Genomic DNA, 18,615 nt, shown 5'->3' with positions numbered 1-18,615 from the left:
TAATCCCCCCCCCCCACACACACACACAATTTTCTTATTTGCAAGGAGACCAATTCAGGTAACATAAGCAGCCCTTGGTTTTCACAATAATTTATTTATTACATTTTTATGCTGCTTTTCTTCTATAAGAGAACCCAGGGGGACATCAATAGGTTCCCAGGAGGTTTCCCATCCAGGCACTGGTCATAACCAGACCTGCTTACTTTCAGAAGAGCTGTTGTATCATGGGCTTTCAGTCATACCATGGATTTTCCATAATGTGTCATATTATATATACTGTGCATCATATTATATTCATGCTGATAGCTTGCAGGAGAGGGCTGATGAACAGTGATTGCTTATATTTGTCCTTGGATGTGCTAAAGCATGTTTAATCAGATAACGTACAATTTAGACCGGAAAAAAACCATATAGTTTTCAAAGTTATGAGTATTTTCAGGGGGGTAGCCATGTTGGTCTGCAGTAGAACAGTAAGATTTGAGTTCAATGGCACCTTAGAGACCAACAAAATTTTTAAGGTGTAAGCTTTCGAGAGTCAGAGCTTGCTTCTTCAGATACTACTCCATGAGGCTGAATGTGATGCTTTCCACAAGGATAGTTTTAGGAGGATAGACCTATTGGTTTGCAGTAGAACAGCAGAATTTGATTTCGGTGGTGCCTTAGAAACCAACAAGATTTTCAGAGTGTAAGCTTTTAACATTTCTTCAGCCATCAAGGAGTATTGAAATTGTGCTGAGTTTACATATCAACAAATATTTTATGACCAAACTGAAAGATACATGGGATGCTTTGACCAAGTAACTGATTGTTAAAGATAGCAAATATGATAATCCCATGGAGCTTGGACCTACCTAATGGTTCTGCGGACATTACAAGTTTTACACTACATTTCTAACAGTTATACCCATTGAAGTCAATGGGTTTAAAAGAATATGAGACCATCAAGGAAAGCAGTAGTTGTTATGCAAAGGCATGAAATGGCAAATCCTCTGAACATCTCTAGCATTGAGAACCATAGGGGGTAGCCATAAGTTGGCTGCAACCTGACAGCACTTTCTACCACCACAGCTCTACATACTGTAGGATTGCATTGCCTCATGAATTCCTTTTTTATTTGCAGGGAATTCGTTTGTGCTTTATAATGCTTTCATATGACCTTTTTTTTTTTAAAGTGAGAGAAGTTGGTTTCAGCGTTTGAAATAATTCTTGCATGAATCAAAATAGGTAAAATGAACCTGTGCACAACTATTATAGATACCAAGAGCAACAATGAGTGTAGGAAGATAGAGTGTTCCAATGAAGAATTGTCAGCTCCTCACAAAACTACAAATCCCAGAATTCTTTGGGAAGTCAGGATAGTTAAATCAATTTCAAAATAGTTTAAAGTATAGTATAGATATCACACAATCAGAGTACTAGGGACATCTCTTTGAATGGATATACCCACAGCTATATCAAGGTTACCAAACTGCAAACTATTACCTCAGAAGTACTGCTCACTCACTACACCTCAGCATAGTACCCTGATTCCTTCAGAAATAAAAAAGCCAAAACTCTTTGCTGGCTCTGAGAGAAATTATGATTTCCTCATTCTCCTCCTCCTGCATCTAGCTGGGAAGAGATAGCATAATTGGACCACAAGCTTACAATCATCCTTGACCTCTGGATAAATAGAGGCCTCCACTTTGCGATGCTCTCACAGTCTTTTAGGCCTCATGAGCATAAATGGTATTCATTTAAAAAAGGGATATCCAATTGTCAAACTAATCCAATGGTGTCTAGCTAGAAACCCTAGCATAACAAAGCCAGTCTTTGCTAAATGAATTCTGCCCCCTGCTCACAAGTATGTGCAGACCCATATGGATGTAAGCTAGAGACATTTTTGATAAATGCATGCTTTCTTTTCTTCTGTTCCTTGCAGACTTTCCCAGTAAGGACACAACAATTGTTGTATGAAATCCTCATTCCCTTTCCACCTCTCCAAAGGTCATTTGCAAATCTCTTTTGACAGTTCTAGCTGATTTTATCATAAATCACTAAACACATATAGGAGGCCTAAGCAGGATCTTGCTGGCTAATAGAGTTCTGTTCATTTTATGTAACGTGATAGAATTTTATTGTTGTCATGATGCCTGGCACCCCCTATGGGCGGGGATGGGTCCAACTTCGAGGGGACGGCATTGAGTGGGTCTGTCCTGCGTTCCTAATGCTGGCTGCCTGGTCGGCCTCTCTGTCGCGATGCTTTGCGACTCGGTAGGGATCCCCCAGAAGGCCTCAGAAAGGGTGGGAATGCTACGGAGCATCAACTCCCCTTTGCTTTGCTCCACCAGGTCTCCCTTTGCACCAGCTGCCTCTTGAGCAGCTGGTGCAAAGACTTTATGCTGTGGGTAAATTGGGCAGCCAGATGCTGGCAGCTGTCCAACAAGGCTCACGTGGCCAACATTCCCTGGTTCCAGCTGGCCTTGATGTTGCTACCTAGCCCAAGAGCATTCCTCATGACCAGGTGCAGCTTGTGCACCAGACAGACAATGCTCTCTAGGGCTGCCTCATTCAGGGCTGCCAGCATGTTTCTACCTGCTTCTGTGACCATGTAGCCATGGACAACATTACCCGTGGGCATCCACTCCCTCAGTCCAGCCCTGATCATGGCAGCAATATTCTTCCCCATGTGATCCATATCCATCCCCTGTGTCTGGAGCAGAACCTCTCTGTAGCCCGATGCCAGGGGTATCATCTCATCCCAGGACCCTGATCTTTGCCTGGGGCAGTGGAGGTCCTACGGTTGCCACCAGTGGACAGTGAGGGTGAGGTAGCCTTGATGATAGCAACTCCATAAATCCACCATGAAGTGCACAGTCTGTCCTTTGGCACCCAACAGCTGTTTCCTTACCATCTGTCACACACAGTTGTAGAGGGTGGGCAAGACTTGCCGGCCAATGGTCCACTGCGATGACATTGTGAATCAGGGGGTTAAATGATGCAGCACCCTTTGAAAACCCACACACTCCACAATGGACAAAAGGTGTCCATCCAGGGCAATCATCTCCACCATCATACAAGTGCCCTCCTCCTAAGCCCTCCCCCTGATTCTTTTTCCTGGCAGTGCCACCAATCCCGAGGGAACAACCTCCTGCAGGGTAGCCTGCTTGGAAATTCCACTCCCACCCACAGCACTCTTGATGCAAGGCTTTTTCCTTGGTGTGGACTTCTGTTCCCCTCCCCCTTGTACTTCACCGGAAGCCCTCTTCATCCCTCCATGGGATGGTTTGTGTTGCCCCAGAGGCAACAGGCTCAGATGGTGCCTCTGCAGATGTTTGCAGAAGGTGGTGGACGACAGGTACTTGGGGTCCGAGCCCCTACACACCATAATATTGCAGGCCCGGCAACACACCACACAGGAGTCGTTTGAAAGGGTTTGAAAGTGCTCCCAGAGTGCAGGCCTGAAATGGGGACTGGAAGTTGGGGTTCGTGAGGAGGATGGAGGATTACCCGCCAAGGTGTGGGGCCGGGCTGGGCTGGGAAGACGGAGTGAGAGGTGGATTGCAGGCAGAGGCAGCCCCAAGAGTTAGGGATGTGAAGGAGCTGGATATTTCTCCAAAACCCCACCACTCACCCTGAGATCCTTCCTCCTCATCCTCAAAAAGTTTTTGGAACTGCTCTTCCCCTGGCAACACTAAGAACTCTTCTGCCTCCTCCAGAGCCCCTGCAGGCATATCTTCTATAAGAGTCTCTGGTGCCTCTGAGACCGCCCCCCCCCCAGTATTGCTGGTCACCAGTGATAACCAGGAGAAGCTTTGCACTTCTTCCCCCCCCACAACCACCCTTGTCTGTCACTCTAAGCCTCACAGTGCTGCACAGAAGAACAATAATTAAGAAACGGAAGGAACAAGAAAAGTGTGAACCCTCAACAAAGGAACACAGTAAGCTTGGCCTCAAAGCCTAGCAGTGGCCGTGAGACTGAGGTAGGGGGAAGAGCCCTAACCCAACACACAGACACCTTCCCAGACAGGACAGGTGCACAAAATAAGAATTAATAACAAACAAAAGAAACAAGAAGAGTGTGAGGTCCTCAAGAGAGGAAACCAGTAAGCTTGGCCCCAGAGCCTAGCAGTTGCCCTGAGCGGGGGTGGGGGATGGGAGAGCCCTAACCCAGCACCCAGAGCCTAGCAGTAGCCCTAAGACTGGGGTGAGGGGGTGAAAGCACCCAAAACCAGCACCCAGACACCTTCCCAGCCAGGAGAGGTGCTCAAAATAATTGTAATGATAATTAAGAGACAAAAGCAAAAAAAGAAATTCTGAATCCTCAGCAGAGAAACTCACTAAACTGGATCCCAGAGTCTAGCAGCAGCCCTGAGATGGGAGGGGGGGGGGAGAAGCACCCAAACCCAGCACTCAGACACCTTTCCAGCCAGGATAGGTACTCTAAAGAAGAAAGCCACTGTTTGTCGGTCTCTTTTTCAGCTACAACTCCACCCAAACGCTCCAAAATCCTCCCTTTCTCCAACTTCCCATGGCAATTCCTGCCTCTCTCTCTGCTTGCTGGAAAATGAAAGCATACAGCTGAGACCTGTGTCCTATATACTAAACGCTTTTATAGAGCAGAATGGGGGCTCTCCAGTTGGCAGCCAGACCTGCCTATCAAGGTTTTGAGGGCTAAGATTGGTGTTTCCACAGCTGCACAAGGTCTGCAGACGTTCATGGCCTCTGTTGCTTAGAAAATTAATGGATTGGTACCAGTCTGTCTGGTTTCACGAACCAATTACAACCCTAACGAATCAGCCCCAAAAGTCTAGGTGTTCATGAAAAATGCCACCCCACGAGCCACATATTTGCGAACGCTGAACCGGCCTGGTTCGTATCGAACTTTGGGTCGTAATTCAGTTCGTGCCTACCTCTACTGTGTACCATTTGTGCCATGAGGAGCAGCATTACTCTCTGTCTCTATTTCATTTTTTATTTAATGGAGAGTTTTTGGTTAAGGATGGAGGGAGGCAGAATTTTGAGAGAATAATTTCAGTTAAACCCATGGGAGACAACATCTGTAGCCTGGGTAAAATGCACTTTAAAGGTTGTTAAGGTAAATTAGCACAGCTGCAATTTCCCTTTACTGTAATCATGATTATATTTGAATATTGCATCTGGCAAAAATCAGTCTGGTATGCACTTGTGTTTCAATTTAGGGTGTAATACACTGGCATTTGTCAGCAGGACAAGCGAATAATCAAATGGAAGTGCAGTGTGGAACAATTTTAGGTACAAACTATGCTTTATTTTGTCTAATCTACCTACTTATCTCCAATCCTTATCTTTATTTAACCTTGATTTTAATGGGCAGGTAATTCTTGAGAATGTGAGGCATCCATCACAAATCTCCCAGTTTCAAGTTAGCTACAGTGAGTTCGTCCCCTCTCACCTGCCTGAAAACACAACCTACTATTATACTGAAGCACATTCTGAGTATATACGGAAGATAATCTTTTAGAATTTAAGAGACTTCATACTTGCCATAATGTTACTGATATCAATGCAGGATACACATGACGTATAAAGAATTACAACTTTTTCTCACCACATCCTATTGTGGTATGTTTTGTTAACTAGAAATTACCCATCCTTCTAACTGTGGTGTCCATTGTCAGCCTCTACAAGCTCATACTTCTTTTTGGTTGTCTACTAAGTGTGGAAAATAAGAAGCAATGATGGAATTTTTAAAAAAAAATCTCTTGCAACTAAAGAGATGATGAGATGATAGAGCTAGTATGGTGTAGTGGCTAGAATGATGAAATAGGATCTGAGTGACGCCAGTTTCAATTCCCTACTCTGCCACGGAAGCTTGCTGGGTGACCTTGGGGCAGTAACATACTCTCAGTCTAACCTACCTCACAGGGGTGTTGTGATGAGAAAAAAATGGAGGAGAGGAGAAAGATGTAAGTTGCTTTGGATCTCCACTAAAAGGCAGGGTGTAAATGAAGTAAAATAAATTTTAAAAGTTAGTCTTTGCTTCTAGCCACACAGCTGATCTTTTAAACCACATTAATTTAATACCATTTGCTACATTTAAAGGTAAAGTTATAAAACACTAGAAACAAAGCCCGTTGTGGGAAAAAATACAACGGGCTCTAGAAAGGCGAGAGAGGACAGGCAGGCATTTCCTCCTCCTGTGTCACTGATCCCGGCTGGTGAAGGAGGGGGTGGGCATTGCCACCTGCTCCACACCTGATCTCAGCAATGTGAAGGGGTGGTGGGCTTTGCTACCTGCTGTACACCTGATAAAGACCTGGTAAATTGGGACAGGCATTGCCACCTGCTCTGCTCCTGACCCAGCCAGGTGAAGGGAAAACGGGTATTGCTTTCTGCTCTGCGCCTGATTACAGCTGGGTGAAGGGGGGCAGGCATTGCTGCCTGCTCCAAGCCTGATCCCAGATGGGTGAAGGGGGGTGGGCATTGCCACCTGTTCCCTGCTGGGTGAAGGGAGGAGCGGGCATTACCTTCTGCTCCTCATCTGATCCTGACAGGCAAAGGCAGGCGGTGGGCTTTGCTATGTGCGCCGCTCCTGATCCCAACTGGGTGAAGGGGGTGTGGGCCACCTTCTCTGCTCCTGATTCCGGCAGGTTGAAGGGGGGCGGAGATTGCTGCCTGCTTGGCACCTGATTCTGACAGGGTGAAGATGAGGTGGGCGTTGTCGCATGCTCAGTGCCTTATTCCAGTAGGTTGAAGGGGGCGGGCATTGCCACCTGCTGCACTTCTTATCCCGGCTGGGTGAAGGGAAGAAGGGAATTGCCTCCTGCTCTGTGCCTGATCCCACCCAGGTGAAGGCATTGGGTGGGCATTGGCACCTGCTCCACTACTGATCCCAGGTGGGTGAAGGGCGTGGGCATTGCCATCTGCTCTGCTCCTGATACTACCTGGGTGAAGGGGGGTGGGCATTGCCACCTGCTCTGCTCCTAATACCAGGTGGGTTAAGGCAGAGAGTGGGCATAGCCACCTGCCCCACTCCTGATCGCAGCTGTTTGAAGGAGGTGGACATTGCCACCTGTTTCACTCCTAATACCAGCTGAGTTAATACCAGCGGAGTTTGTGCATTGCCACCTGCTCTGCTCCTAATACCAGGTAGCTGCTACTGGCGTCGCTCTCCAGGTACTATGAAAGAATTGTAAAAGACACTGTGCAATATTGACACGCCCCTGAGGAAGTCCGTGGGGACGATAATCTGTGTGACAAAGAGCTGACCCCGTTTTTAGGCATCTAGATTCAATCACCATCAATCCGCTGGTCACATTGCAAACTGAAAGAAGAAAGAAAAGTTTATATTTCAAGGCTATTTGCTGAACTGACTTACCTTGTACCTTGGATCCATTTCAAGGCTATTTGCTGAACTGACTTACCTTGTACCTTGGGGTCATTACCTGTGGAGTTAATTACACAATATGTATTGACTATGAATTGCCGTTGCACATGAGAATTGTTGTTGCACATGTGCAATTGTTGTTGCACAATTTACCACTTTAAATTGTTCTAGTAAAGATCCTTATTCAGTGCAAGCCATTTACAACACCCAAAATGACGTGGAGCGTTGGTTTTGCTCCACGTCATTTTGGGTGTTGTAAATAGCTTGCACTGAATAAGGATCTTCACAGAGAAAACATTGATTGCCCCTGATGAAGTCTTTGATGACGAAGAGCTGAGTGAAAATTTGCTGGCTCTAGTTCTGGGCATCTTCTTGGGATTTCCATCTTCCCTTTGTTGCATTTCCATCTTCTCCGCACCTCCAGCTAAAAAGACAAGAGAAGACACGACCATTTAAAGTGATATAACTTCAGAGACTTACTTGGCTACTATTTGCATTTACACCCCTGGAACTTCAAGAGTGGGACTCTTGTTTGTTGATTATACTTATGAATTGATAGACAGTCAGTTGTAAATACATTTATTAATGTTGTTAAAATTATACACTGTTAAAGGAAATAAGCTTGTTGCTTACACATTGAACATTGTATTGTTAGTGTATGATTTATTCCAATATATGATTCTTTGGTCTTTCTGACTATCGGCTATTATTACTCTCCCCTGGGCAGGACTTCTTCTCTCGCTCCTTTTCTGCTGCTCCTAATACTGGCTGTGTTAAGGTGGAGAGTGGGCATAGCCACCTGCTCTGCTCCTGATCCCAGCTGGGTGAACGGGGGAGGGCATTGCCACCTGCTCTGCTCCTAATATCAGCTGCGTTAAGGTGGGGGACAGCATTGCCACCTGCTCTTTTCCTAATAACAGCTGGTTAAGGCAGAGAGTGCTCTGCTCTGCTTCTGATCCCAGCTGGCTGAAGGGGGGGCGGGTATTGCCACCTTCTCCACTCCTAATATCAGCTGGGTTAATGCTGGGGGCGGGCAATGACACCTGTTCTGCTCCTAATACCAGCTGGTTAAGGCAGGGGGCAGGCATTGCCATCTGCTCCACTCCTAATACCAGCTGGCTGAAGGGGGGCCGGCATTGCCACCTCCGCTCCTAATACCAGCTGGGTTAAGGCAGGGCGCAGTCATTGCCATCTTCTCCACTCCTAATACCAGCTGGCTGAGGGAGGGCAGGCATTGTCACATGCTCTGCTACTAATACCAGCTGGGTTAAGGTGGGGGTGGGCATTGCCACCTGCTCCACACCTAATAGCAGCTGGGTAAAGGCACGGGGAGGGCATTGCCATCTGCTCTGCTCCTATTACTGGCCTGGGCTTCCCACCACAACATGTTTTCTGGAGCGATATGGTGAGTTACCTGGGCTTTCCTCTGTGGCAGTGCCCTCTGGTGGTGCACCAGGGTATAAAGTGAGTCGTCTGAAACACACTTATATAGTAAGATTATCATGTTCAGAGAGCCTCCTTCTCCATTGAGCAAATACTAACTGTACCTTTAGAATTAAGAGATCAGCTCATTTCCAGGCCAGAAGGCAGAATTCCACTGGAGACCTGAACCCCTTATCTCCTTCCTTAGAAATTAGAGAGCTCTTCCATATAATGATAGAACCGTTCTGAGATCACAGCTCAATTTGCTTATATTTCTGTTCCACTATTAAAACTTGTGCAGGTGCTCTGCATCTGATTCTTCCCACTTATTTTACCCAGGAATTTTATGTGTGAATATAAAAATTGTAAATGAATTTGAAAGTTTAGAAAGTTAAAACGTAGACAGATTCACAGAAGGAAGCAGGAAAAAAAACACAAGGTGCCAAGAAAGACTAACTAACAACAAAATCAATTACAATGTAATAATATTCAGTAAAGAGTAACTTATAACATAATGTCTTCAGTCTCATATATTGTATAATATCTAAATGGCTGCCAAGAAAATACAAATGGACTCAGAGACCAGCACAGATATTCAACCAATGAATGATAAGTCACAAGCTTGCAACAGTAGAGTAAGATATTTTAGTAAAGTGCTATTTGCTGATTGCTAATAACAATAAATAACAATAAATAGCAAGAAAGTGACCAGTGCCTTGAGTCAAGATAATGTTTAAAAGGTACACATTTGTCATAAATGCATAATTCATTAGGGAAAGTCCATTGAGTCCAAAAGACAGAATATTACTCCAAATATGAAAAGTAACTGCAACGGGGGTACTAGCATTCACATCTCGTTTCTGAAGCAACAAAGTGTGGTTGCTTGTCACAAGGCAGGCCATGCTGGATGGTCTTGATGTTGCAGCCCATGTCCTATGCTACAATTCCAGTGGTACAAGCAACAACAAATCTGCATTTCTGCAGTCAGTGACTTTGAGTATGTTAAAATACACCCCCCATCAGAAATTAACAGTTTGTTTATTTCATTTTTCAGAGTTTCTTTCAGGCAAAAGAAAAACTTTGGAGTAGAGCATAACAAGTAGCCACAACTAGCAGTCTGAAAGGCCGTGAAGAAGTGGTGGTGGCGAAACGGAAAAACTGAGGCTTGCAAACCCGTCGCCAATCTCCCACCAGGAGCTCCAGTCGGGGCAGCATGGCGGGACGATTATACTGCATGATAGAATATGGATTAAATTTATAACCCTGGAAATAAGAAGAATAAAGTTGGAATAAAAAGGAACATGTGGATTCTCTAAGTGTACATTGATTTGAACTTCCGTGCCTGCGTTTTAAGAGGAATTGGTCTGCTTGGACGTCGCATCGCCTGCTTTGGAACAGAGTTTATATTCCACCTTTCTGCCCTCATCAGGGCCGCTAACATATTAAAAACATATATAATAAAAATATGTCTTAAAAGCCAATACAGCCACACAAAAACTCATCATTAAAACAATTAAAACCAAGTTAAAATACACAAACAGTATAGTACAATACACATACATAAGAATAACAATTAAAAACAGGGCAGGAAGGAGGAATCATTAAGAGAAAGCCAGATGCAACAAAGAAGTCTTCACCTGCTGGCAGAAGACAGCAGCAGAAAGACAGGCACGTCTTTCTGGCGAGAGGGTTCCAGAACGTTGGTGTTGTGACTGAGAAAACCTTCTCCTTAGTTGCCAGCCACCTAATTTTGAAGGCAGGTAGACCTGTAGCAGGATCTTGGAAGGTGAAGGTGACTATATTGGGTAATTTCATAAGGGATAGTTTTAGGTGGGTAGCTGTGTTGGTCTGCAGTAGAAGACCACAATTCAGGTCCAGTAGCACCTTAAAGCCAACTAGATTTCCATTGCCTTCATTGAACCAAGACTCTAACTCTGCCCTCACATTCACTCCAACAACACATTCACTGAACCTAACACCAGCTATACCATGTCAGGCTCATTTACTTGTTCATCTTCCTGTTGATATCTAAGTGTCAAAAGCCAGTGTGCAGAGGCTTTAGATCAGAACGATCAGTATGACAGGTAGACACATCAGGTGACATAGAGTCAGATGGTTAACTTAAGAGTCAGGAGACCATGAAGTGAATGACTCAGCTAAACTCATGCATGTATCTGATTGGGTGTCTACATGTATATATAGCTACTATATACAGTATGGTAGGGGGCTTCTTGCAAGTCCAGGTGTAGGCGAAGCACTTTGTCTCTCTGGACTGTAAACTTGTATATATTTCTCTTAATCCACCTATAAATAAATTTGTATTATACACCTTTACTAAACAAACAAGGTGTGGACTCTTTGTGGATCCTCCTTAAGCTGGTGCAGTCACGCTGAATACACACTATTCAACAGGGTTATGGGCCCAGATAGACTGCACCAAGCTGAGGAGCCTCTACTGAAGTAGAGACGCAGCAGAGTCGGTGGTGGATGTTGGCACCTGATGGCCGCGATCCCTCGGAGGAGGAATTATTGGCAGTGGAAAGTGTCAGTGACCAGGAGCAGGAGGAGGCAAACGAACTCCCTCAGACCGGTGCAGAAGCAAGTATGGCACAGAGTACAGTCGTGTTGGTGGAGAAGCCGACCTCCGTGAACTACTCCATTTGGTCGTTGCGTATGGAGCATTTTCTAAAGAGAGCGGGGCTGTGGAAAAGTGTCAGCAACCCCCCAGCAGCCCCCAATGATGCAGAAAAGATTGCAGATGAGCGTGCTTTAGCTCATATCGTGCTGGCTGTGGGAGATGACCAATTGCTTCACATCAGGGACTCAGCTACCAGTTCAAAGGCCTGGGAAGATTTGAGGTTGTGAGGATAATAACACACTTTGTAAACTTCTCTGAGAGGGTGTTAAGTTATCTGGAAGGGAGGTATATAAATCTATTATTATTATTATTATTATTATTATTATTATTATTATTATTATTATTATTACTAAGTGTATTCACATCAGCGGTGCACATAGAGGGTTGCCTTCATTTGCTTTGCAGGAAAATGTTTCACATGCATGCATTAATGAAAATAATTTCTGGAAAACAGAACCTGAACTGTACTGGTAGGGTACTTGAGAATCCCTACAGAAAATCAGTGGGCTGGCAATATGTGATCTGTACATGGGGTTGGGGGCATGGATGAGAGAATAAATTATTGAATCTTAGTGCTGAGTTTTGGCCAGAACATCAGAGTAACATTTTTACTTTTTATCACTTCAGAATACATTTTTAATGGTAAAGCATAATTGATGATAATCCATTTCAGTACCACTAAACACCTGTGAGATTTTTCCAGTAATTTCTACAAGAATTCTTTTTATGAAAAATGGGCTAACTAGTTATAAAGAGATTACAAAGAAATAAAAGTGAAAGCGGCTCCATCTACAGATTACATCTTGTGCAAAAAATACAGAGTCAAAGCAGAGAAGCAAAACCAACAGTGCAGTGGGGGGGAAATGGTATCTTAAATACTAATAGCCAAGTGGCTGTGATCTGTGGATACTTAAATCTGAAGACTGGAACCCTGAATGGACAAGACATATCTTCCTACACACCCAAAAAATGCCCCAGGCTTGCAGAAAAATCTGAAATCTAAAGAAATGTATTGGAGGATATGGTGTGAGAGGGATAATGCAATGCCCCCCACAAGTCATTGTGTGTCCTCCATTACCACTGCCAGGTCTCCTACCATGGTGGAAGGCCTCTCACCAGCAGCCTTGTGTGCCTGTTAGTGCTCTGAGTAGCAGCAGGAGAAAAATTTTACAAAACTGTAACATCACCAACGACGTGACAGAACTCTGGGGGGAAACTAGAGATTTCTAGAGCTACCCTATATCATTTCTGGATTCTCCCCAGAAGTGATATTGCAATATAGTTGACAGAATCTCCCCTCACCTTTACCTCACCCCTAGCTTTCCTGATGGTTTCTGCGCTTGGTCTGGGAACCTTATCTTTCACTCAGATATCCCTATGCATTTCATATGCTGCTTCATCATAGGATCTAATAAAATATATTTTTAAAGATTTTAATTTTTTTTTAAATAAGCATACAGATACAGAAAATTAAAAACTGAAGCCTGAAGACAAGCTATTGAGTGCATATTACTCCCATTTAGGGATCCCATTTCCCCGGTGGAGATAGGGATCCCTCGCTTTCTTTCTCTGCCCTCTGCCACTGCTCACCTGGCCAGCAGGGGGGAAAGGTATGGGAACAGGCCTTCCGGGTTTACTCCCGAGATGGTGCAATGATATGCAATGGTGTCAGTCCTGGGTAGAGATGGGCATGAACCGCATTATGAACTTCAAAAACCCATGAAAATGGCGATCGCGCAATTGCGATTGGGCCGTTCGTTATTGGCCACGGCCAACGAACCAGCAGTCAGTAAAAGCCTGGTTCAGTGCATTCGGCCGTGGTTTGGGAAGCCAGACACTCAGGCACCAGCAATCAATTCCCCTGGCAATGGAGCCAGGGGAATGCCTGAACTGTGTCTGCATTCCTTCTGTTGCCCTGGAAACCCAAATGGAAGCCCAGCTTACCTTGATTGGCAGGTCTTCCTTCCAACCACGGAGCTGCAAAGTGGTTACAAGTTGGGAGAAGATACCCAGGGGAGGGAGGGGGAAGGGGGTGTCCTGTAGCCACAGGCACTCCAATCTCATCCCTGCAAACCCTGATAGGCACCTCTGACGGCCAAACACAGACCTCCTGCGTTGCTCAATGGGACCTGTGCTTATAAATAGCCGTGGGCTCCCAGACTGGGTTTCACTTTCAGCGAGCAGTGGAGTGGGACAGAGCTCTTGCTTGCCACTCGCTGGCCTTTGGGGAGAGAGACTAATTCAGCTTGGATTTGGGGGATAGGGATCTATCTCCTCTGGTTCCAGGGCTGCTGCCTGGCTCTGGGCACCTCAGCTGAGGGCTCACATTGATTATTGATCAGTCCTTGATCAGGTCAGATCTGTGGGAGTGGTGGTCTAGGGCTCTAGTCCCTCCTTCCCTCTGGTGCCAGGGCTGCTGCCAGACCCTGGGGCCAAGCTCAGTGGGTACCTCGGCTGAGGGATCACACTGATTATTATTAATTAGTGCCTGATCTGTTCAGGTCTGTGGGAGCAGTGGGCTAGGGTTCTAGTCCCTCCCTCCCTCTGGTGCCAGGGCTGCTGCCAGGCCCTGGGGCCAAGCTCGGTGGGCACCTGGGCTGAGGGCTCACCAAATGATTCTTATTATTATCACAATCCTAATCGCTGCTGCCTCCCCATGCCCGACAGGCCCGGAAGCCGCCGCCTGTGCACACCTTCCTACATAGCTGGGAATACCAGTGCACTCTTCTTTGGCCTGGCGGGCGGGCACATGGGGGGTGCTGCTGGTGAGTGGCCAGACCCCCCGCCCCCTGAGGGGAGGCGGCTTGCTGCTGCCTCCCCATGCTTGCTAGGCCTGGTGGCCGTCGGCATCAACCACGTTCCTGCCCTCGCTGGGAATACCAGGGCGCTCCTCTGCGGCCTGGTGGGCGGTCACATGGGGGGTGCTGCTGGTGAGCGGCCAGACCCCCTGCCCCCTGTGGGGAGGCGGCTTATCACCACCTCCCCGTGCCTGCCAGGCCCGGCGGCTGCCGTCAACACCCACCTTCTGTATTCTGGGCCAACGTCAACCGGTGGCTCTAATTGTGTTGAGTGGGAGTTTCCTGGGGGCCTTGGACTGGAGAGGGTATAACTCCAAGATCCCTTTTGCAATCCTGTCCAAACTTGGGTGATGGCTGTAGGAGAGCCTGCAAAAGACTCCCGGGGAATATGGGCTGTGTAAGTGCCACGGGGGCCATTCCGCGCCCAATGAACCGTGAACCGCGAACCAGTTCAGCAACGGAAAATGTTTGTTGCGGTTCGCGATCTCAGGATCGTCGTCAGGTTCATTAAATTTTTTTGGTTCGCGCCCATGTCTACTCCTGGGAGTAACATCATCACACTGCCCTGAGAGCGCTACCGTGCTTTTCTGTGGGCAAACGGGCCCAGTTTGGTATGTTTAAGGCCAATATCGGCCCGCAGCAAAGTGCGTGCAAGCCTCCGCACCTGCGCAATGTTGTCCCTTCCTGGTAAGGTAAGTACTGGGTCTCCTGCCTCCCACCAGGACAATAGGGGGACCTGGTAACCCTACTCCTATTCTGAAATCACTCCATTGACTACCATCAGTAGCCAAGCTCAGTTCAAGGTTTTGGATATCACATATAAATCCCTTGATGACTTCGTCCCCTCATACCTGTGGGACCCCCTGTCTCCCCAAGCTCCTCCATGGCAGCTTTGCTTATCTGAGCAGGACTTCTGGAGGTACCACTCTGCACATGGGCAAAATCAACAACTGCCCATACGTTCACATTATCCATGGTGGCCACCCCTTATGGAATGCCCTTTGTTAAGAGGTCAGAAAAGCTCTCAGTCTCCTGGCGTTCCATAAATTATGCAAAAGTGAATTATTCAGGAGGGCTTTTTAAAATAGGCAATAAGGCTCTGCTGTAGGGAAACGACTCAGAGAGATGCTGGGGAAATGGATAGGGGCTGTAGATTTGACTACTGTGTATTTTCCATTGTTGTAAGTATGCTCTTATTGGGTAGTTTCCACGTTGTTTAATATGTCATATCAAATCATATGTTTTGTTGTCAGCTCTGTATTTAGATTTATGCTTGTTTTTCAAATTTCTATTGTATTGATTATTGTAATCTACTATATTGATTACTGTAATCATATTGATTATTAAACATCCTAGGCATTGATCATATAGACTCGCACTGTGCCTTGAGTCTCAATGAGAAAGGTAAACTATAAATAAATAAATGGCAGAATCCATCCCGGAAGAATTCAGACTGGCACGGTTATAATTTAATAACTAAGCCATCAAGTGATAATTTGCATTTGTGAAACATCCATTAGGAGGTTTGACATAGTTAACCTCTTTTCAAACACTGAACATTCCCCTTACCTTTTTTTGCAGTTTTAGGTGGGCAAAACACTTGTACGCCCCCCTTACTGAACAGTGTAAGCTGTTACCCTCTGCCACTGTGATGGATGCATTTCAATTTCCATCCGTCAATGAGTTCTCTATCTTTTCTTGGCAATCATGAGGCAAAATCTTCACTGACCTCTTACTCTCAAGATGAAAGCTGCTACATGACCATCATACAACACAAAGGGCACGTCTCAAACTGGAGCGATGAGACATCCCAGCAAAGGAGTCATTTAAAGTGTAGGAGAGGTCAGCTTTTTTCCCTCAGCTAATTAGCTAGAGTCTTTCTGGCCAGAACCTTGAGATCTGATTATTAGCACATGGCATCCTTCAAGAAAATGCAAGTCACTGGCATCTGACAGCCTTTGTGTCTTGCTGCTAAAGGATGTTTTTAAGGGTAACATATGATAAAAAGCTGAAATTGGATTTCACAAGAGTGAGGCAACGCTATGAGTAATCATATTGCTTCAGGCGTGATGGATGCTGCTTTGTGCAACATTATTTCCCTCGGCTCCACGGTTCATATATAGGCATACAACATAATCTATAATTGCACTAAATGGTGTGAAAGGGAAACACATTCCAAGGGTGATATGCTAATGACACATAGCTGGCAGCTGAAGGGGAAAAAATTGAATCAGTGGTGCCTTTTCAGGTTTGGGGGGGGGGGCAGATGAGTGATATCATCCTTAAAAATGGCATTCATTGAATTCATATGTATGTGAGCCACCACCCCGCCCGAGGGGCTGCCGCTGCCTTCTGTTGTCCTCCCAGATGCATCAGAGGGGAACTTCCTTGGCCTCAGAGTTTGGGGAAAGGCTTGCATCACCTCGTTCCTCCTGCCATGCCTGCTCCCTGAGGCTCTCATCCTTGCCACCTGGAGCTCGGCCCCAATACAGGCTCAATCCCTCTCCATCAGATGGAAGTCCCTCCTCCTGCTGGGGTCCTTGACAAATGGGCCGAGGACTCCCAAGGCTCCCCTGCTCTGTCCTCCCTGTTGGCCCTTCCATCCTCCACTCAGCCCATGCTTGCCCCATGCTTGGCTGGCCTGGCTCCACTGGTTCCGGCAGGGCTTGTAACTGTGGTTGTGGTGGCTATTGAAAGACTATGCTCAGGATACAGGTGACAATAATCCAAGGGCTGGAGAGGCCCCTGGCTGAACGAAAGCTTTGTTGAGAATGGCATGTAAAACAAAAGTTACAACACTTCAAACACCCATTCCCAGCCTCCCCCCCTAGTCCTGTCTGCAAAGGCCTGAGAAGACGAGGACATCAAGGTCGTTGGCTGGGCTGGACAGATAAGACTCTTTGCTCCCATGAGTATGAACGGCCTGGACAACATCTGGGCCTAGAGTGAGGAAAACTGGAAAACTACTGATTATAACAAGAGTTAACATGGCATTGCTCTGGCTAGAGAACTGACATCCTGACAGGCAGGCATGGTTCTGGGTGCCCATACGGTTGACTGGTCTGCTGCTTTGCTGCTGTGCCTCCCAGTTGGCCAATGGGCCCTGCGGCTTGCTGGTTGAGGGGCTTCCCTGCATGGCTCAGCTGGCTGGTGGGCTTCCCTGTGCAGCTCAGCTGGTCCATGGGCTTTTCTGGCTTGCCCTCAGCCTGGCTGCATCTTTCCCCTGGTGGTAGGCTGACCAGTAAGTGAAAGACGGGCTGGATGTCCAGCACAGGTTGTCTAGGCTCGGCCTGGGGCCGTTCCGGGGGGCGGCTGCTAGTGCTGAGTCCAGGGCAGGCGGGGGCTGCTCTGGACATGTATGTGTGGGTTTAGTTTTATACTTTATGTCTTCAACAGTTCTCTAGTCGACCATGAGCTGCATCACCTGTGCAATTTGGCAGATTTGATGTTGAACTGCACTGATTCCACAGTGCCCATAACAGCAGAGGGCAATACAGAGCTAAATCTAACAGTAGAATCAAACAGCCGGCACAGAAAGCATGCTCAAAACCACAGGGCCAGTTCAGTCCCTGAGGAAATTAAACTGCTAATTACATGTGTGTAAACAACTGAAAGTGGCCTAATTTGTTGCACAAGATTTTAAAACTACCCAGCTTAGTTTCTTGGATTTAAAGTGGAGATGTGAAATGGAAGCCCTTGTAGGGGACACTCTCTATGTGTATGCTTATATGGGAAAGATAAAGAGATCAAGACTGGCCAGTTAGCCACCAAATCCAAGCCTGTATTCAGAGCAGAACTCTCCACACATCATCCCAACGCCAGAGGAAAAATATAGATACCTAATGAAGATAAAAGGTTGTGGTTGGTGTACCAGTTTATTCAAGTAGTACACCCTACAGATGCATTCTGATAAAATAATTGTCAGGCAATATTATCATTGCAGAGGCCCATTTGCTATGAAGATTTTCCTGTCAGGACCGCATTACACAGGATTGAGAACCACCAGGTGCGCCTGAAATTCTCCTGGAATTCTAAATCATCTCCAGATCAGTTGCTTTGGTGGGAATGGCAGATTTGGAGGGTAGACTGCATGGTATCACACCTCTGCTGAGTTCCCTCCCCTTCCCAAACTCTTCCCTTCCTAGGCTCTACTAGGGTTGCCTGGTCCCCCTGTCCTCCCAGCAAGAGGTATGGGACCTAGCACCTATTCCATCATGGGTTCCTTGCACACGTGTGAAGCACATGCACGCTCTTGGGCCTGCATGATGACTTCACTTCCCAGTGCAGCCACCACCCAGGCAGCCACCACCCAGGGAGTGCTCCTGCGTTCTGCAGGGGGCCAAATCGGGCCTGAATTGGGCCAGATTTGGGCCAATTCAGCACAGATCGGGCCACTGCAATGTGTGGGA

The sequence above is a fragment of the Eublepharis macularius genome, chromosome 8 (genome assembly GCF_028583425.1).
Source record: "Eublepharis macularius isolate TG4126 chromosome 8, MPM_Emac_v1.0, whole genome shotgun sequence".
Lineage (NCBI taxonomy): Eukaryota > Metazoa > Chordata > Lepidosauria > Squamata > Eublepharidae > Eublepharis > Eublepharis macularius.
Note: the sequence above shows the minus strand (reverse complement) of the source record.